Here is a 22676-nt window from a genome sequence, read left to right as displayed (position 1 = left end):
AATTCTGGGCAGATTTAAACTCTGGGAAACAAGAGAAAGTCAGATAAAAAGCACTGGGTCCCAAAAGTCACATACACTTTAGGGATGTCAAGAAGAGAGACAGTCAGCAAAATAAAACCAGATGTGAATTGGATATGATTATACCATCCCTTCTAATAGGAAGAGCACTTTCAAATTCACATTTTTTTTCCCCCTTGGAATCAGTTGCATCCCTGAATTCTTCCAAATAAGTGAAGCATTGAACAGCTCTTGCCCAAAAGGAATTACATGAAGCCCACACAGGGCTGTATGAAAATTCATTTGCATCTGAATGATACAAATTGTAATTTAGTGTAATAAAGTCTATGTAGCTAAGAGAGAAAAATGATATGAACAACCTGACTTCTGGCTGGTCCTACTCCTAGTTCTAATCCCAACATGCTACCTTCAATCTACATGTCCCACCAGAGATGATTTTCCGTAAAGTCATATCCTTCCTAACCCTGCCATACCTACCTGTGATAGGATCAGATGTGACTAACACATATTCTCAAGTATTCCCCATGAACAATGGATGTTTCTGTCTGAGCCTTCATGGATACAACAGACAGGGCTTTATGGTGCTTCAGTAAGAGTGAACTCCTCTAAGATGGTTCAGGTTCCGTATTTTGAAAGATCACTTGACTATCAGGCTACAAATATCTTTTTATTTTCAAATACAAATAGGATATTGATGCAAGAAAAGTTGACTTTTCTTTCCTTAGAATGGTTAATTCATATAATTTCTGAGCCTGAACACAACATAAAGGGAGACGAGGGTCTAACAATTTGGGGAGAACATGAAGGGGAAATAACATTTCTCGTTGCTGCACAGGGGCTCTGTCATTGTAGTACGGTCTGTCCCTTGAAACTGAGCTCAAATTCTGCAAAACACTTTCATTAAAAGTATGACTTTTTACAGACTTTTTATCTACTCTTATTCTTCAGAGACTCTTAGACATCATCCAGTGTCCCCACTTAGTCCCCCTCCACTCAGGACTCGCTTCTTAACTGATGAGCAACCAGGCTGTCTTTAATGAGAAGCCAGCTAAGGACGCTTTGAGGCAGTCACAACCCCTGTCGGGTGTTCCATTCTTTGAAAATTCTTCCATAAACATAAGCAGAACTGACTTCCACCAAGTTCCTCAGTGTCCTCAGGAACAACTCAGACTAAAACGGGTCCCTTTTTAGGAAGACTAGAAGACATACTGTTCTGCCCTCAAAAGGATCTACTGTTCTGCCCTCAAAAGGATCTGCTCTCCCTTGGGCTGAACATCGCCTGCTTGCTCAATATTTCTCGTGTGCTGGGCGTGATGCTAGGTGTGGAGATAACAAGCGTCCTTGCTTTCCTTTTCTGACACTCCTTCGCAAGCCCCTCTTCCTCTCCCCACCCTTCCTCCCCTCCCTTCCCTTCTCAAACCATACCCCCACCCCGTCTGCTGCGTGGCTCTGGCTGTCAAGCCCGACCCTAACGGAACCATGGGCATGTATCAAAGGCATCTCATTCGCCAGCATGCAGGAGCGGCCTCTTTCCTCTGCATTCCCTGCCTCAGTATTAGTTACCATCATCCAAGGAAGACATCTGTAGTCATAATAAATCCCCCTTTCCCCCCAGGAAATCTACTTCCCAGAACATTTTGGAATTCTAGTGCCCCTTCCCCCTTCTCCTCCTTTCTTGGAGGTCATTCCTATTTCTTCCAGGGACTGTTGCAACATTCTCAGTCTGGCCTCCGTGGTTCCAGGGATCAGTCCATTTTGGGCACTGGCCAGAGTGATCTTCCCAAAACACAAGCACTTTCATGTCACAGCCATTTTTATCACAATAAAAGAAACTGTATGCAGTTAAACCTCCTGTCATATCATGCAAAGGGTACCCTGAATGGGCATGTTTTGTAAACAAAAATTATGCAAATACATCAGGTTTTTTATTGGAGTAGAGTTGACACACAATATTATATTAATTTTGGGTGTACATACAACTTAGTGACTCAACAAAAATATACATCAAGAAATAGTCACCACCGTAAGTCTAGTTACTATCTGCCACCATACAAACTTATGACAATATTACTGACTATATTCCCCATGCTGTACTTTTCATCTCTGTGGCTTATTTATTTCATAACTGGAAGTTTATACCTCTTAACCCCCTTCACCTATTTCACTCCTCCCTGTACCCCCCTCCCCTCTGGCAGCCACCAGTCTGTTCTCTGTATTTATGACTTGGTTTCTTTTCTTTGTTTTGTTTGTTCATTTGTTTTGTTTTGTAGATTCCCAGTATAAGTGAAGTCATACAGTATTTGTCTTCCTTTGTCTAACTTATTTCGCTTAGCATAACACCCTCTAGGTCCATTCCTGTTGTTGCAAAATTGTATTCTTTTTTCAGAAGATATTTGAGTTAAACAAAAGAAGCAGTTGTCAGGAAGAACTGCAGCTTTACAAAACATTTCCACACAGCTCACCAGTTCTAAACTGTTAGCTGACAATAAACACATGGGAGGAAACTTCAGCATAAGACATTTAAGAGCCTCATAAAAAATACCTGCTTAAAATAACACATTTTCCAGACCCTCTTACCTGAGTAAAATCAAAGGACATGCTCTGAGATGCCTTTCAGTAAGAAGTTAATCTTCCACTTCCTCACCATTAAGAACTCCACTATACTTTTACACCTGACTACCCACACAGATTATAGGGGGTTTTTGATAAGAGTTCTCTAGGAGGGAGGAATGCACTGGGGAAAAGAGTTTGAAAGGACTGTGATTCAGGCACAGAAACCTTTATTACGCTTTTTTCTTCTATATCGTATGATTGTCTCTCTCCTGAAGAGCATCATACTAGAGATGAAAATGGATTCTGCCACTCCTTAGTCACGTTCATGGAACAAAGCAGAGTGACTTAATTATATATTCTTAGGCTCCCAAATTGGCTCTCTTTCTTGCCTTTTACACACTAAAATTCACAACTTTGGAGTTGCTTGACAGGTTCCCAAGCAAAATATTTCTGAGTTGTTCATTTGTCTAAATTTATTTCAAAAAAATATTCATAGGATGATGATGGACAGGACTTGGCCACAGTCCAGATGATCAGGATGTCTTAAATTTTCAAATTCACTTATTTCTTTTTGGCAAAATCCACAGTAAAATCTCACCTACATTGTACTGATGGTGTCCTTTGCTGTACAGAAGCTTTTTAGTTTGATGTAGTCCCATTTGCTCATTTTTGCTACAGTGGTGTAAAACTAAAGAAAAAGTACTTTTTTATTATTGTTATTTGCCCTTAACAAGTAATAAGTTCTGAAACAAAGGAAATACCAAATCATGAACAATAAATGATTTCAATTTCAATGAGGTCCTAGGCTGAAGCCTGAATTTTCTCATCTCAAAAGAGCTGACATGCACTCTAGAAACAAAGCTGGTGTTTTCACATGTTTATAAATGTTTATGTAAGTTTGAAGCAATGAGCTTTCCTCTCTTCCTTCAAAAACCGAAATATTTAGATACAGATTTTCATTTTTCATTGCCCTTCCATGCTCTGAAGTCTTATCCAGACACTGGTGCAAATCTGCAAAAGTACAGAGAGCTGTTTCCAGCAGCCCCGGAATAAGTTTATCTTTACTTGATGTAGGTTTAAAAAAAATTTTTTTTAATGTATCCCTTAAAGGACATTATTTGAATTGAATTTTCATAGTTTTATGGAAAATGAAATAGAATCCATGATATGGTGGTCGTGACAAGCTCCTCACTCTCCCAGGGAGTCATGAGGGAGGACACATTCACGGCCAAGTTACTGCCCTGTTTGTCTACCAAACAAGATGATTTGTGTCAAAATTATATAGAAAAATGAGGGGCAAGTCTCTGAAGAGGGAAAAACAGTTGGGGTAGTTTTTTTTCTTTTTCCATAAAATGATTTTTCTTTTCCTCCCTAGGAACTCAGAAACTATTTCAGTTGCAACAGAAAACTGGGGAGAAAAAAAAGAAAACAATGAGAAAGACATTCTTGAGCATGAACAGCATCAGTCCCCTCCCTAAAAATGCAACAAAAAATGAGGATAATAACTCTCCATAGTGGATAAAAAATAAATAAATAAAATGTGAGTGAAAACAAGGACACTCTGAGAAGATGTGTTAACAGAGGATTAACGTCCAAAATGCTAATAAGATAGGTGAGGTAATGACAAAATTAGACTGTATTTCTGTATGCTGAGCCAAAGAGGTGACAGTGCATCATTAGCCAAGGATTTGTATGTGTTGCACTATGTACATCTATAAATTTTACCCTAATTTTTTTTTTACTAAGGTATCATTGATATACAATCTTATGAAGGTATCACATGAGCAACACTCTCATCACTACATTCACCCACATTATTAAGTCCTCCCAACACCCCACTATAGTCACTGCCCACTAGTGCAGCAAGATGCCACAGTCACCACTTGCCTTCTCTGTACTACACTGCCCCCCATGACTCCCCCACACCATGTGTGCCAATCATAATGCCCCTCAATCCCCATTCCCTCCCACCTCACCTATACTCCCCCACCCCTCCCCTTTGGTAACTGTTAGTCCCCCCTTGGAGTCTGTGAGCCCATCGCTGTTTTGTTCCTTCAGTTTTGCTTTGTTGCTATACTCCACAAATGAGGGAAATCATTTGGTACTTGTCCCTCTCTGCCTGACCCATTTCACTGAACACAGTATCCTCTAGCTCCATCCATGCTGTTGCAAATGGCAGGATTTGTTTTCTTCTTATGGTTGAATAATATTCCATTGCATATATGTACTACATCCTCTCTATCCATTCATCCACTGATAGACACCCAGGCTGCCTTATATCTTGGCTTATTGTAAATAGTGCTGCGATAAACTTAGGGGTACATATGTCTTTTTGAATCTGGGATCTTGTTTTCTTTGGGTAAATTCCTAGGAGTAGAATTTCTGGATCAACTGGTATTTCTATTTCTAGTCTTTGAGGAACCTCCATATTGCTTTCCACAATGGTTGAACTAATTTACATCCACACCAACAGTGTAGGAAGCTTCCCTTTCTCCACATCCTCTCCAGAATTTGTTGTTTCTTGTCTGTTGGATGTTGGCCATCCTAACTGGTGTGAGGTGATATCTCATTGTGATTTTAATTTGCATTTCTCTGATGATTAGCGATGTGGAGCATCTTTTCATGTGCCTGTTGGCCATCTGAATTTCTTCTTTGGGGAAGTGTCTGTTCATATCCTCTGACAATATTTTAATCAGGTTATTTGCTTTTTGAGTGTTGAGGAATGTGAGTTATTTATATATTTTGTATGTTAACCCCTTGTATATATGTCATTTATGAATATATTTTCCCATACTGTAGGATGTCTTTTTGTTCTGATGGTGTCCTTTGCTGTACAGAAGCTTTTTACTTTGATGTAGCTTTTGTTTCCCTTGCCCAAGGAGATGTGTTCAGTAAAACGTTGCTCATGTTTATATTCAAGAGACTTTTGCCTATGTTTTCTTCTAAGAGTTCTATGGTTTCATACTTATGTTCAGATATTTGATCCATTTCAAGTTTACTTTTGTATATGGAGTCAGACAGTAATTCAATTTCATTCTCTTATATGTAGCTGTCCAGTTTTGCCAATACCAGTTGTTGAAGAGGCTGTCATTTCCCTATTGTATATCAATGGCTCCTTTATTGTATATTAATTGACCATATATGTGTGGGTTTATATCTGGGCTCTCTATTCTATTCCATTGATCTACGGGTCTGTTCTTGTGCCAGTACCAAATTGTCTTGATTACTGTGGCTTTGTAGTAGAGCTTAAAACTGAGGAGTATTATCCTCCCAGCTTTATTCTTCCATCTCAGGATTGCTTTGGCTATTCAGGGTCTTTTATGGTTCCATATGAATTTTAGAACTACTTGTTCTAGATCATTGAAGAATGCTGTTGGTATTTTGATAGGGATTTCATTAAATCTGTAGATTGCTTTAGGCAGGATGGTCATCTTGACCATATTAATTCTTCCTATCCATGAGCATGGGATGTGTTTCCATTTATTGGTATCTTCTTTAATTTCTCTCATGAGTGTCTTGTAGTTTTCAGGTCATAGGTCTTTCACCTCCTTGGTTAGGTTATTCTTAAGTATTTTATTCTTTTTGATGCAATTGTGAATGGAATTGTACTCCTGATTTCTCCCTCTGCTAGTTTATTGTTAGTATATAGGAACACAACAGATTTCTGTATTGATTTTATATCCTACAACTTTGCTAAATTCAGTTATTAGTTCTAGTAGTTTTGGGGTGGATTCTTTAAGGTTTCTTATGTACAACATCATGTCATCTTTAAACAGTGACAGTTTAACTTCTTCCTTACCAATCTGGATGCCTTTTACTTCTTTGTGTTGTCTGATTGCCATGCATTTTGCCCTAACTTTTATGCATGTAGAATATGACCATTTTTAAACAAAACAGCACTAATTGAAGTTACTTTATTTAGCTTTAACCTTTTTATAGGACCATAACTCATTGATTAAGGATTCACCTCTGTATTTCAGCTCTTGGTTTAAGACCCCTAGTACCACATATGTCAATCCAGAGCTATCTAGAGCATTAACTTAAAATGTCAATAGTGTAATTCTTCATTGCAGCAAAAATAGAATTATAAAAGTTAGGTCTTTCAATTATGAGTGACATTTACCACTCTAATCAAGGCTAGCTTTACATGTGATTGGGGTGAGAGGTCAAATAAGACTGATTCTCTAGTCCAAAATAACTCTAATCCAGGTCTACCATTGAAGTTTTGTTTCTACCTTTAATAAATACTTGCATTATCTTTGTTGAGTCATAATAGCCATAATAATAGCTTTATTTTATTGTGGATTCTCCCTATACCAAATACTGTGTTCAGCTCTTCGTACTGACATAAAGAAGTATTAAGTGTCGTCACTAATGTCAGGCTCCATGTTTTGAAACCTGGCTCTTGCAAAAATTACCTAACCTTCCTAAACTTCTGTTTTCTCAAATATAAAATGGCTTAATAGTATCTATACTGTAAGGTTGCTGTAAAAACAGTGAGAAAGATGAGGACCCCAAAAAATGAATCAGTTTTCCTAAGATCATACATAGCTAGGAAATCAAGAACCAGATTCACACCTACTTCTTATAATTCCAAATTTATGAGTTCCTATAATTTTCCACTATATCACACCATCTCTAAGGGGACCAGGATGACATGCAGATAGAAGGCATCAAAGCAGAACAAAACTCCAACAAAAGCAATATTTCTAATCCTGGGAAGAGACACAGCCCTTTGGGGTCCTGGGATAACCTAAAGGCGGCAGACTCTGCTTGACACTCAGAGTCTTAGGAAATGGTACTGGTGACGTGTTCCAGCTGGACATGATGGGAGCTAATAAAGAGTTTCTGACCAACAGTGCCTCACACATCATAAAACTCAAAAAAATAAAACAAAAATGTATTAAGTGAAAAAAATGAATCAATTAGTTAATTCTAGGAAACTCTACGGAAAAACCTCCAGTGAAACATTTTACAGTCCTCTCCCAACTTCAGCACCCTTCAAACACCTTAAATGTTACATTTTATGACAGAATATAAGAGTGCATTTCAGGGAAGTTGGGACCAGTCATGCTTCCCCTTGATTGTTAAGTTTCACCAGGGCAGGCTGCCCATCAGTTGTAGTGACCACTCTATTCATACTCCCTGAAACATGCTGACTTAACACTCAACAACTATTTCTTGAACTGAAATGAATCAAATTGCTGCTGTGACCTTCATCCATGGCACACAGATATTTGACCTCCTGTTTCTCTTAAAGTCTGAACATCTACAGTATTCATTCAGTCTGACATGCATTTGGATCCCACCCACATTTAGCATCTGCAAGGCAAAGAACCAAAGCCACACAGGCCAGACATTATCAACTGAAGGAAATGGCAGCATTCCACATCAAAAGGAATGTGCATTATTTAAACAGATCTGTTTAATATATTAGATAATGCATATTGATAGAAAGATGCACTAGTACATGATACTGACCCAGATTTAATGTAGACTTTTCCTCCTTCTTCATGGAATCCAGAAACAGTCTCACAGTGGTTTTCTTTGTAAGACTTTACAGGTCATCTGGAGACTTGACTGGGACAATGGGATCCACTTACAAGGTGGTTCTTGTAAGTTTCGGCTCCTCCTTCTGTGGTCCCCTCCACAGTCTGCAGAGGGTCTCCCTAATATGGCACCTGACGTTCCCCAGAATATGTGTTTCAAAAGAGCAAGTGGGGACTGCAGCCTTGTATGACAGCCTCAAGGCCACATGCCATCTCTTTGGATCTTTGGTGCCATCATACAGGCTGCCTACCACAGCTTTCCTCCATAAAGTCAAGTTTGGGAAGTTGAAATAACATTGTTCATAAGACTATCTAATTGCAACTACCTTTTTATAAAGGAAATATGTTTGGAAACATAAAACCTTAAGAAATTTTTATGTCCTTTGACTGAATAACACTATTTTCAGAATCTATCCTAAAGAAATAGTCACAAGTGCAAAGATCATTTATATCATTTAAAAAATACATAATTTTTATAAATAAATCGTTTTTATAAATAAAAGATATAGAATAACAAAATGGTTAACTAATTTCGGGTGCATTCACTGATGCTCAGATTCACCATTTTCCATGTATTAACAACTCCAGAACTGGATTGTGTCTTATAATAGCAGGCATCTTATTATTCACATCAGCCATGCAGTAGGCACAAAGTAGCTGTCATTGTCAGGCATGGGTGAACTTGGTCACAGGTTGCTCATCTTGTCACTACCTCCACTGAAATATGTATAGTGTTGGTACTGCACATGTTGATTTCCCTGCTATTTAAAATGTCTTCAGAGGTAACACTATGATTCAGTATTGGAATAAAAAGTTATTGTGTACAGATACAAAAGCATGTAAATAGCATCAGTGGGGAAATTTATATTGATGAAGCAAGCATTCGTCATAGAAGGAATGATTGCCATTCCAGAGTCCATTCTAAAGTTACAAGTCATGTACATGTTTTTATGGAAACTAAGATAAAATTGTGCTAAGCTCTGTTTTCTGAGGCATATGTGAAAAAGGCATCTCCTACATGCAAAGTAATGCAACTACAGGCAAAAGAATTGCCGAGTTCCTAGAACAGATGAAAGAAATGTCAAAGTATTGAAAGGCTGGTGTGAGCAACAGATGTGTCATGTACGAGAGTCATTAAGGCTTTATGACACAGCTTAATTGGAAACATTTTTTTTTTCTTTCATAGCAGTATACAACATCATGTGTCCTAAAGTCAATAGCATCTTAAAGTCACATTTAAAACAGAGACTTCCTGGAGACTTGGAGAAAACTTTGGGCTTAAATAAAAATGCAAAAGAGGAATACAAAATTGCAAACAGTCACAACTATGAAAGAAATATTAAAATAGTGTGGAAAAAGTGAAAGCCAATACATCAAAATGTTAAGAGTCTGTGCAATGAGGTCATAGTCTTTATTTTCTTTTTTCTTTTATGTTTTCCAAATTTTTACCAAAGGAATGTGTTTTTTAAAAGAGTTAATTATTTTAAAAATAATTATTTAGAATATTAAAAACAAATAAGGAAATGCACCCTCCAGGCACTCACAACTTCCTTTATAACCTGTTGTTACTTATCTAAGCCTGATTTGAATCAGTATATATTTCATATCCTTCTACTGTGAGAAGTACATTCTATAGATTCACAAGCTTCAAATTCTGCCTCCTGCCTGGAGTTCCTGGATGAGGCTAGTGCATGTCAACCCAATCTATCTTCTTCACAGTTTCATTATCTTCAATAAATCTTTCTTGGCCTTTGTTATTGAAACCACAAATACTAATTATTTTTCCTCTAAACATTGAAGCTCTGTCAAAAAATTAAGAGCCTTTGCAACTCATCTTTCTTAGTACTTACAATTATTCCACGCTCACCAACTTAATCTATCCTGAGACTAGTTCTGTAGCAGACCAAGAAGAGTCCCACGTTACTTGTCCAATTGTGGCATCTTTTGATTTCTTTCGTATATGACAGAAATTTAGAGGAACAAAAGAGGAAACATATTTTGAACTGAGCTTGTTAGTGACCGAAGGGCTTTTTAGATGCCATATTTAGCAGCCATAGACTTTGGAATAGTAACTTTACTATCAAGCACTAGAATTTCTGAGGTCATCAAGAAGATAAATGGGGAGGGCAGAAGGTAAAGATGGAACAGGAAGAAGGTTATACAGAACCTAAACTAAACCCAGAACCAGGGGACCCTGAACAAGCTGAATTCATGTCAGGGGATGTATCTCCACATCCACCTTTCTCTCTGCCCTGGATCTTTTTAAGATTTATTGCATTTACAAAATCCACCTTTCTCTTCTCTTGTCTCTCTTACTCTTTTACAGTCAAAAAAAAAATTGTGCCCAACTGCCAGAAGCAGCCTTGGGTCGTAAACAGGAAGTAGAATGAACCCCAGTGTGGCATACTTGGCTTCTTATCGCCAGTCAGAAGACTTCCCCCAAAGCATCAGCTCTGCCTATCTCTGTGGTTAGCAAAGTTCCACCCTGGTGCTTCCTGTACTCTCTGTCACTCAAGGGATCAGTGGGCGGTCCTCCTGCAGATGATACACGAGTATCACAGTATCACCAATCAATTCCACAAATGAAGGTCACCATAACCCAAATTAAGGTCTCCCACTGCACCGTCAGTCAGTCAAGTCCCTAAGTCAAAATGTGGTTACCAGAAGCTCTGTTACCACTTCAGTTCTTCCTACAAGTACAGGCATTTGGTGGTGTCATTATAAAATCATTTAGGTATTTAACCTTCAGCCCATAAGCATGTTCAATTCCCTATCTGTGCCTCACTCCACCCCCAACTAGTTTAAATAATAAATGAATAAAACCTGGTTTTAATGGTATTCATTTACAACTCATAATAAATGTCTGAATTAGTCAGAGATTGAAATTCAAGACTTACTTGGCCAGAGTGGCACTTTTCTCAGAAGCCTGGACACAGAGGTATGGTGGAATCAGATGGGATGCAGGGGTGCTGCAGCAAGACAGCACTTACTTCTAATCAGAGCTGCAAACAGCAGCTAGGAGCAGGGAGAGGAGCATGCAGAGAACGAATTTGGAGAAGGGAGTAGGGTCTTCTAGGTGTGTCTTGTCACTGTGACATTAAGATCTATACTTTGTAAAGTCAGAATAGCCAAAAATAGCTGCCAGAAATAGCAAAATAAGAATACATCTCATTGCTCTGTCATGTATGAGATGTTCATTAGCATTTCATGCAGGCAGGAATAAAATTGTTAGAGAAAGAAAGAATCACATTCCTGGTTCATTCCCCTACCAAGAGCTGCAAATCTGGCATTTTTGCACAGGAGGAAAACCATACCCAGCTGGCAACAGACTCATCAACCAACCCAGCCCACAAAGAAAACACAAAGACAGCAAATAGCCCTGCATGTGTATTGCTCTCAGTACCTTGTGAGTATTTATCACACTGAGGAACATTTTCTGGACTCATTATATAAACTCTCTTTTCACCTGAAGTACTGTGCTCTCTCCCTAAATTCTGTTTACTTCATTAGCTCTTTCAATGATCAATATACTAAAAATCTGTGGAAATGGGAAAGAGGGAAGGAATAGCATTATGTACCCAGAGCACTAGAAGGAGGCTGTGTTTCATCTACAGGCATACCTCATTTTACTGCATTTGGCTTTATTGCACTTCACAGATACTATATTTTTTACAAATTGGAAGTTGGTGGCAACCCTGTGTTGAGCAAGTCATGTGGCAGCATTTTTCCAACAGCATTTGCCCACTTTATGTCTCTGTACCACATTTTGGTAATTCTCACATGTCAAAGTTTCTCTACATTTTATATAGCCATATACTATATGTATATATGTATGTATACATATATTTTTTCTATATATTATAATTTCTATTATTATTATATTTGTTATGGTGATCTGTGATCAATGATCTTTGATGTGACTATTGTAATTGTTCGGAGTGCCCATATAAGATGGTGAACTTAATCCATAAATGTGTGTGTTCTGACTGCTCCACCAAATGGCTGTTCCCGATCTCTCTCCCTCTCCTCAGACCTCCCTATTCCCTGAGACACAACAATATTGAAATTAACCCAATTAATAACCCTACAATGGCCTCTAAGTGTTCAAGTGAATGAAAAAAATCATGTCTTTCACTTTAAATCACACTAGACATGACTAAGCTTAGTGAGAAAGGCATGTTGAAAGCTCACATAGGCTGAAAGCTAGGCCTCCTGTGCCGACCAATTCAGCCAAGTTTTTGAATGCAAAGGAAAGTTCTTCAATGAAATGAAAAGTGCTACTCCCTTGAATACATAATGATAAGAATGCCAAACAGCCTTATTGCAGATACGGAGAAAGGTTTAGTGGTTTGGCTAGAAGATCAGGGAAACTATAACATTCCCTTAAGCCAAATCCTAATCCAGAGCAAGACCCTCTCTTTAATTCTGTGAAGGCTGAGAGAGGTGAAGAAGCTGCAAAAGAAAGGTTTGAAGCTGGCAGAGATTGATTCATTAGGTTTAAGGAAAGAAGCCATCTCCATAACAGAAGTGCAGGTGAAGCAGGAAACCCTCATGCAGAAGCTGCAGCGAGTTATCCAGAAGCTTTAGTTTAGAGCATTAATTAAGATGGCTACACTCAACAACAGGTTTTCAGTGTAGATCGAACAGCCATCTTCTGGAGGATGATGCCATCTAAGACTTTCACAGCTAGACAGAAGAAGTCAATGCCTCGCCTCAAAGCTTCAAAGGATAGGATGAGTCCCTTGTCAGAGGTGAACGCAGCTGGTGATTTTAAGTTGAAGCCAATGCTCATTTATCATTCTGAAAATCCCTGGGCCCTTAAGAACTGTGCTAAATCTACTCTGCCTGTGCTCTGTTAATGGAACAACAAAGCGTGGATGACAGCACATCTGTTTATAACATGATTTACTGAATATTTTAAGCCCACTATTGAGACCTACTGCTCAGAAAAAAAAAGATTCCTTTCAGAAACATGACTGCTGATTGAAAATGCACCTGGTCACTCAAGAGCTATAATGGAGATGTACAATGAAATTCATGTTGTTTCCATGCCTACTAACACAGCATCCACACTGCAGCCCACAGATCAAAGGGACATTTTGACTTTCAAGTTTTATTATTTTTTAAAAATCCATTTTATAAAGCTATAGCTGCCATAGATAGTGATTCCTCTGATGAATCTGGGCAAAGTAAATTGAAAACCTTCTGCAAAGGTTTTGCTGTTCTAGATGCCATGAAGAACATTTGTGATTCATGGGAAGAGGTCAAAATACCAATATTCACAGGAGTTTGGAAGAAGTTGATTCCAACCCTTACAGATGACTTTGAGGGGTTCAAAATTCAGTGGATGAAGTAACTGCAGATGTGACAGGAATACCAAGAAATCTAGAATTGAAAGTGAAGCCTGAAGACATGACTGAATTGCTGCAAACTCATGATAAAACTTGAATAGATGAGAAATTGCAAGGACATGGTTTCTTGAGATGGAATATATTCTCGGTAAAGATGCTATGAAGATTGCTGAAATGACAACAAAGGATATAGAATATTATATACATTTAATTGATAAAGTAGCAGCAGGGTTTGAGAGGACTGACTCCAATTTTGGAAGAACTACTGTGGGTAAAATGTTATCAAATGCTACAGAGAAACTGTTCATGAAAGGGAGAGACAATTGGTGTGGCAACTTCACTGTTGTCTTATTTTAAGAAATTGCCACGGCCATCACCATCCCGATCAGTCAGTAGCCATAAGTGTTGAAGCAAGACCCTCTACCAGCAAAAAGATTACAATTTGCTGAAAGTTCAGAAGATGGTTAGCATGTTTAGCAATGAAGAATCATTTAATTACAATATGTACATTTTTTTACACATCCTGCTACTGCACACTTAGACTCTGGTATAGTGTAAACATAACTTTTGTATGCTCTGGAAAACCAAAAAAATGCATTTGACTCACTCTATTGTGATATTTGCTCTATTGCAGGAGTCTGGAACTAAACCTGCCGTATCTCTGCAGTATGCCTGTATGTACCAGCTCCATTGTCTCAGCATTTTTCAGAAATGGACCCTCTTGAATCATTTAAGCTACCTCCCAGCCCCAAGTGATAAACCAGCCTTGATACTGGATCTGAACTGCATTCCTGAGCATATGGTGTTTGTGCTTCCTGCTCTGCAAATTCTCAATTATCTACAACAGGAACACATGAAGTAAATGAAGGCAAGTGCTTCAAACACTTTCCCTCATTCTTCACCACCTTTTAGCAAAACTGATGAAGATGGAACAAAGTGGACTCATTTGAATTTTACCTCTTCCTCCTTGAATTGCCCTGCTTCTGGGGGAACAGTGATAAGCACTGACATGGTGCAGAGGCCTTTTGCTGAAGGGAGACAAGGTGGGACAATCAGTGCCTGAATTCTGAAAAGCCAGCTATGCATCCGAGTCACTTCACCTGGCAGATGAGGGCTTTATCTTGTGGCAACCTAGGGTGACCAATCTTTGGCCTAAACATTACTTTGCATTATAAATTTAGATTGACGGAGAGGACAAAATAAGAAGCTATTACACTGCCTTAAGTGTGTGCCATTGAATTGACTTCCTGTCACTTGCCTCTAAATGACCTCAAGTTGTGGCTTGCAGAGGACTGACTGACAGTTTTCAACTGCCTTTGTCAACCATTCATTGCATGCTGACACCTCAGATTGTAGCACCAAACCTTAGCATCCCTTTCTTTTAATTCTATGTCAGGATTTATTCCACATCAGCCAGTTCCAATGGTTCATCACTAAAAATAACAAAAATTAAAAAGAATGGCCTGAGAATAGTATTTAGTCATTTTAAAATCATATTTTTGCAGAATATTGAATCACATGAGAAAGTGTTCATCGTATCATAAAAGACCAGAATACAAAATGACCTGATTTGATTACACATGTATGTGTGCATAGTTCCAAAATATTAATCTTGATGACTTCTTGACAATGAATGAGGTTAAGAGTAATTTTCATTTTTTTCTTTATGCTTTCAAAAATTCACTGAACTGAGCATGTATTTTATAAGCAGAAAAACACTACTTTTTCAAACTGCTACACAGATGTAAAATATCCCTTAGTTTAAACCTGCATCTTATCACTTATTTACACCACATTCTACTCTGTTAACTTCACTTCCTACCCTTTAGATTCCCCAAGTCCCATATGGTTCTACTCTGTTCCCAGCATCCAGAATGTGAATGCAGTGGGCAGGATGACCCCCAGGTGACTCCTTAGTGCACCATGTATCAGGAAGCAGAATGAGCCAGAACAACTGGCCTCTAGGTCCCATCCCACCCCTGATAGTAATGCAAGGAACCTGGAAATTCCGCTGAGCATCCTGGGCCAAATATGAACTGAAAGTTTGGGCTGGATAACCCCAAAAGCCCAATTCCCTTGAAATTTCTTCTTTTCATGAGCTGCCAAATCTAAGTGCAACACAAAGTGCTAATCCCCATGAGTGTGAGGTAACTGCAAAGTTCTGTTGACAAGAAAATGATTCTCATTCAGCAGGAAGCAGTGAAAGCCAAGAGTCATAACTTTGCAGGTGATCCAACACACTGTTCCATTTCAGAACACATCTCTCAAGCAAAATATTCATTGCACATGTAAATACAGCCCAAATATCAGCAGTACTGAAAATGGATGTGTGTATGTTGGGGTGGGAGGGAGGAGTGCTCAAAAAAAGGACAGAAACATTAAATAAGGTAATGTCTCAAACATAAATAAGGAGTTAGCTGTATACCCAACATTTAATTTTGATAGAGTCTGAATTCACCTGAATCATTAGCTGACTCAAATATGGAATGATTACAATAATCTTATCTGAACAGTTAGTTGAAGAAAATATAACCCCTGAGTTGGGTGGAATCGCTGACATTTTAAAGTTAATTTCTTAAACGTATCCAAGCAATACATAAATGCACTGTAAATTAAAATTCAAGCCAGACAGATGTACACAGAGTAGGAAAGTGGAAGTTCCCCTTCACACCTCACCCTCGGCCACCCCACTCCTCTGCCCACAGGTAACCTGTGTGCTAGAACCTTTTTGTTTCAAGTGTCCATATCCTCACAGGGTTCCTGTCTCTCTCTCTCCCAAAGCACTATAAGAATAGCTACAAATATCAGATGTCTTTGATCTGTCAAATTTAACCAAAAACCCGACAGATCTCTTACAAAGACAGAACAGCTGCATTTCAAAGAAAAATTCATTATTTATATGTTCTAGAATTGATTCTAATTGTTATTCTCTATCGCTGCTAATCTTGTTACCTTTAAAATAAGAAGCAAACAAACATGGAAGTGAAGGCAAGAACTGTTACTAAGACAGCAAGAACAGCACAGAGGCCTCAGTGTGTGCAGTTCATGGCCCACCGGACACAGGCATGCGCAGACCTGTGTGAGCGCAGGCTCTTAACGCGGCAGATGCCCCCGGGTTAATTACTATGTGAAATCACAGGCAGTCTGTGGGCGCTGCTAGGAAACAGCATCCCAACTCCACATTCTCAGTCTCCTTCCTTCTCATTCTCAGCTTCTCCTTCTCCACAGCCAGAGCTGTGGGTTCCAGAGGAAGACTCACATATTTTAGAAGTGCTGGAAGTCCAGAGACAGCTCTTAGAGATCAGTCCCTAAGGTTTCATTATTTAAATGCTGCTATGGACAGTGCATTATTGGCCACAGCAATTCTGTGGTAAGTCTAAAAGTCACTAAAGATTTTGCAGCGGTCACTTAAGAGCTGATAGGGAAGAAAATAATAATTTAAGGAATTAATACAATTAATCAAACAACTCAAGTCCAAAAAATTATATTGAGCTCAGGGAGGAGAAATTATCCTTTTTATTAAAGTAGTGAAAATATACTGTACATACTAATAAAAACTATCAGTTATTGACTGCTTACTATTCTAGGCCCCTTATGTAAGATAAATAATGTAATTTCACAATGAATCTATGTGAAAGTACTATTATCATCTCCATTTTAAAGATGAGGAAACTAAAGCCCTCACAGGATCTGAGCTCTCCCTCCTGGCAGCAAAATGGCTGCAGCAGGGCCAGCCCTCACATCTTCTTACCACACCATCCAGAGGAAAAGAAGGTCTCTTCTAGGATTCACACTCTCATTGGCCCAATTGTGTTACACACTTTTCCCTTGCAGACAGGGAGACTGGGATATGCCAATTAGACAAAGCCAATCAGAACCACCAGATTATATACCCAGAGGTAAAAGAAGGGTCAAGGTCACCTAAATGTCCTGGCTGAGAATGGAGATAACGGGAGAAGACAGGTAATGGCTGCTGTGACCACCAAATGTCTACTACAGGACTCATCAGCCAGAGAAATAACAGACAGCTTTGCCCACAGTGTAACTATAATCATATTTCAGGTTGAAACTATTAATTCCTACTAACACTATTTATTCTGGAACATGCCTCCTTGCAGTTATTTTTTAAAGAAGAATCAAATTTTTACTCTATCCTCTCTTCCCCAGAGTCACTTCTTCCAGAGCAACAAAAGGTTTGCACTATGTGTTGGACATTCTCAAGAATGTATGTGATAAGGTCTTTATCAGGCAGCTTGATAGTGTCAACTAGGACAATCATATCCTTTGTGATTAGAGGAAAATCAAGATTTCAAATGAGATTCTTTCTACTCAGCCATCTGTTATGTATGTGCTATTTCACCCCTGAGTTAATGAAGTTAGTGCTTCGCTTACACACAAGCAAGTACACAAGCGAAACGAAGAGCGGTATGGGTCCTTATAAAGTACTCAGAATTAGCCCTCTGCTTTTATTCTGAACAGATAATTAGCTATCCAATTTAAAAAATGTTCTTAAATGAAGATGCCACAGTGTTCCTTGGGAACACATTTTAAAGTTTAATGATCTTCACTATCAGCAGGATACTTATATTGAAACTAACATTGAATTCAATTTAATCCAATGAATATTTGTTAAACATAGAGTACCTGCTATGTGACCATCCTGAAGCTCATGCCCATGTCTCAATAGAAAACATCCTCTACATGAGCTTTCATAAACCAGAAGATCGCAGTTGGCTACACATAAGTTGATCAACATATACATGGTTGGGTAGCTGTGCTGGGAAAGGTGGCAAGCAAACAAGTGTAAACCTTCTCCTCAGGCTTAGCCCTGCAGGATACAAGTTTGCCTTGCATTTTCCCAGTCTTTCATCACTGCCATGGCTTTCCTCTGAACCTTCTGCTAGTTTTCCACAGCTATGATAAATTGATATCTCACAATTGAACTCCACAAATAGAAACAACCAAATGGATTCTAGAAAAAACAGTGGCTTATTTTAGGAAGCAGATTCCCATCCGTGACACTTTTACATTAAGTTATGCTTGAATGGAAAAGCAAAAGAAATATAAAACTGAAAGAGTAAACATAACAGTTATCAACTAATCAGTCCAGGGAGAAACACTTCATATCATCACTACTAGGGATGAGTAATGCAATAAATCCCATAGCTAACACCAGCTGTCCATAACTGAAATAGACCAGCAACCGTTCCCAGGCCTACAGTGTGCATCATGCTGCTGAAGACTAATTCTATCTGGACTTCAGAAGCTCCAAAGTTCATTCAGTTCTGCTCCTGAACAAGCTTCAGAACCACTTTAGATCTCTCCAGGGTGATTTAAAGCCTCAGAGTGAGCATATTAGGGAATAATTGAGGCCATCTTGTTTAATGCAAGAATCCCTCTCCAGCCATGGTCATGCACTGGCAAGCCGAGGAGGAGCTGGGAGAGACTGCTCCAGTGACACTTGCCAAGTTCCAAATACTAGGAAGCCATTCCACACATTAAGGCAAACCTCTCCTCTCTGTCATTCCCACCAAAATATATCTAGATCTTCCTCCATCAGCAAGGCTTCAAATAGAGTAAAACAGCTGTCATGTTTCCTTCTTAGTCATGTCCCTACCAGGTTCTTCATACAACGTTCGATAACCTGCATACATTTTGAATCTATCTTTCTCCTTGCCACTTGGTTAAGCAAGCGAAGTCATACAAAATCTAGACTTTTTGAAAAATGTACCTGCTTCCTTTTCTACCGTATTTCTTCTGCTAAAGGTGCTTAATTCATTTTGTAGTCACTCAGAATTGAACAAATCAGTAAGTAGTAAACATCATGATAAGCATTTATCCTGTGGATGTCCTTTCTATCGTGAGTGAACACTTACACTGCTCAGTGTCTGTTTCAACTATACGCTGCTGATTTCCTCCACCTTTGAGTCTGTCTGTGTACAGTCTTCCCCATTCAATCATTCTTGCCCTGTGGATTAAAGTCCAGTAGCAAATGCCTCTATTCTACATCATCTAATTGATCATGCTGGTGTGACATTTCAATCTCTGCTTCATCTGGAGAAGCAGCCTTATGTTAGGTGGTAATGCTGTGGAGGAAAACACAGAAATAGAAAAAGCCCATTAACCTTCAGAAAATGATAGTACATTTTGTGCTTCTCTTAACACCTGATCATTTTCTAAGCAGTAAAACTTCCAATTTACTAAGCTTTGGGTGGGTGAGTGATACTTTATCAAACGGAGAACATGAGATGCCACTTGAGTGATTTTGCGGCAATCACATAAACTGGGAGAGATTGAAGGAACGCCAAAGAGGAAAAGCACAGACCTGAGTCCCAAACTCTGAGGCACTCTGTCTACACAGTTCTACATTGTTATTTAGGTAGATAACTCTAACATGCAATTCTAAAAGGCGGAAGTCAGACTTCATGTAAAAGAGCTGGGATTATAACCCAAAGTATCCAACATAGATCCAGCTTCTACTGGGTATGACACCTTTACCCCTCTTAACTCAATTATCCTTCAAAACACCCTGTCAACACCAGGAATATGGGCTCCATTTGACAGAGGAGGTCACTGAGGCTTGGTGACGTATGAGACTTGATGAAGCTGACATAAGGGTCAGATGGAGCAAAAAGGGGAACTCAATCAATCACTGAGTCAGTATACCATGTTACGTATTCACTGCCAGTGTTCATCACAGCCCCTCCTCTCTGAGGTCTAGTATTACAAAGTTAACCTCTGCTTTTACTTGTTCGAGATTTTGACAACACAGCCAAAGAAACAGAGGGGAAGAAGGATCCTAAGTCGGCTGAAAACACGTGTCCTGAAGGATGTCACCAGAGCACTGCCTCAGTGGCCGGAAGGAGGGAGAGAAGCCGGCCCACACAGCTGACGATGCACAAACGCTGCAGGCCGGTCTTATCTGCAGATGGCCCCACTGCCTTCTGCTCCTCCCTGCAGAAGCCTGACTCCAGACACCAATTTCCAGTAAGCACGCAGGGCCTTGCAAAATACTGGTGCTCAAGACAATTGTCAGTCTTCCACTCTGGGTTGAGCTAAGAAAACTTTTTTTTTTTATTGTTCTGGGAGAAAGGAAGACACATTTTCCTCTTTCTCCTTATCTAAGAATTGAGAAGTTTCCCACTGAAATTTTTTTAGAAGAGGAAAAAATAATCCTTGGTGGAGGGTACACGTTTCCTTCTTAAGTTTTCCAGATATTTCTGAATTTTCACACCACTTACTCCTGGATTAATCACATGAATATCATGAACCTTTTTTTAGGTAACTAAGCACAGAACAATTTTCTAATCTCTGCTTTGCCATTTTCTTTATAATTGTGGGCTAGTGACATATGTTCCTTCAGCTGGAAAATGGTGATAATATTAGCCTACTCCAGGGAGATTTTGTAAGAATAATAGAAGAAAAGCCTTTAAGCCCAGATACAGCAACCACCCCCACGATGAGGTTTCTAAGGGATTTGGGAGGAGTAGAAGGGAGCACCGTGGGAGGGGGATGATGGGAGGAAACAGGGAAAGAAGTCTAGCCCACCCCTCCCCAAGGCATAGCATCTCAGCTCTCTTTCTCTAATGAATGCTCTCTCCTATGAGTTAGCTCTTCTTCTCTTCCCAGCAGTTTCTCCATCAGACCTCCTCCAGGTCCCAGGGAACAATACGGCCACATTAGGGCCCTTGCTTAAGATTATGTCTGAGATTCTTGCATTTTTATATATGTACTGCCATTTTCAAGACTGCATAAACTATGTTAATGCCATGGCTAAAGATTATTTCAGTAAGAAAATTAGAGTAATGTATAATCTATTGCCTTTTCACCATCCATTTTCTGTTTTAGTTTTAAAATGGTTGGACAAGCTCATCTAGCCACCTATCAATTAAGCAGAAGCTGATCTACATACAGGGTAGGCCATCCCACAATTCTAACATACATGGTCAGCCTTGGAGGTAATAAAATAACACTCACCATTGGGAAACTAAGGAAAACATAGACTAACTGCATCTGAACACCATCATGGAAGAATTGTGAAAAAATAAAGCCACAAACTTTATTGGATTTAAAAGGAAATTACATAGAGAAAATCACATTTCTTTTGGTCCACCCAAATAAATAACATTCAACTCTACTGGTAGCTTTGAAATGTCCACTCTCCTCAAAAAGCATTTAGTTTGCAGAGATAACATATCAGTGATTATATGTCGAGCACTAAAAAAAACTCAGGATCCAAAATGTAACAATTTCGAATCAATTTTTTTGAGCAAGATGTCAGTGTTTTCAAATTACTAGAATATGCTTTAATCGCAATCATTTAAAAAAAAGTTAGACCTCTTATTTGTATTTGTATATGAATTTAATGTGAAAACCCTACTTTGAAATTAAATAGAATTTTAGTATCTATAGTGAATTGGATCAAAAAACTTATCCATAAAGATAGCTAAATAAGAACATCTAACTCCTAGAAACAAAATCAAGATAAAATATATTCTTATCAAGTATAAAATCTGATAAATTTTTTAGTTTAGCTTCACAAGTCTTCAAAATGACCTAAACTAGATGATTTCATATTCATTACCCGCTTCCTTTCCAACTACCTTCTTTGCATCATAAGCCAGACCCCTCCACGCTTATAATCCATTTCCCCAATATATCAGAAGGCCAGTGGTCCTACTGTAATTTCAACCCCTCTCTCTATGCATTTCCATCCACCTTTCCAACAATTATCATATTAATGATCTGTTCATCTCCAAGTCTACTGAAGCACCCCATAAATAAACCAATGTGCATTCGATTCAATACCCTGTCCTCATTCTTTCTCTGCTAGACCCTAAAGAATAAATCATTCAGATTAGGGAAAATTATTTCCAGAACAGAATCATCAAAGAAGTGTTTCATAGCCTTCAAATCTACATCAAATCTGTAAGACTTGGAAAGTATTAGTTAAGCACTATCATTGCAAGAGACTATTAAAAAGTGGCAAAGATATATTAATATACACAAATGCATACATATATAAAATAACTTAAGTGTAAATACATAAATATAAACTATTGCCGTAGATAGTTGTGTGCATGTGTATTTAACATTTTAGGCAGCTCAGTGTCTACTTCTTCTTTCTATAGGACACAAATTTTCTTCTAGAGAATTACTTCTTTCCCACGGTGTGTCTTGGTGGAACAGTAAATCCAGTGTCTGC

The sequence above is a fragment of the Manis javanica genome, chromosome 9, assembly GCF_040802235.1.
Source record: "Manis javanica isolate MJ-LG chromosome 9, MJ_LKY, whole genome shotgun sequence".
Lineage (NCBI taxonomy): Eukaryota > Metazoa > Chordata > Mammalia > Pholidota > Manidae > Manis > Manis javanica.
The sequence above is the reverse complement of the archived record's forward strand: the minus strand, read 5'-3'. Positions refer to the sequence as shown.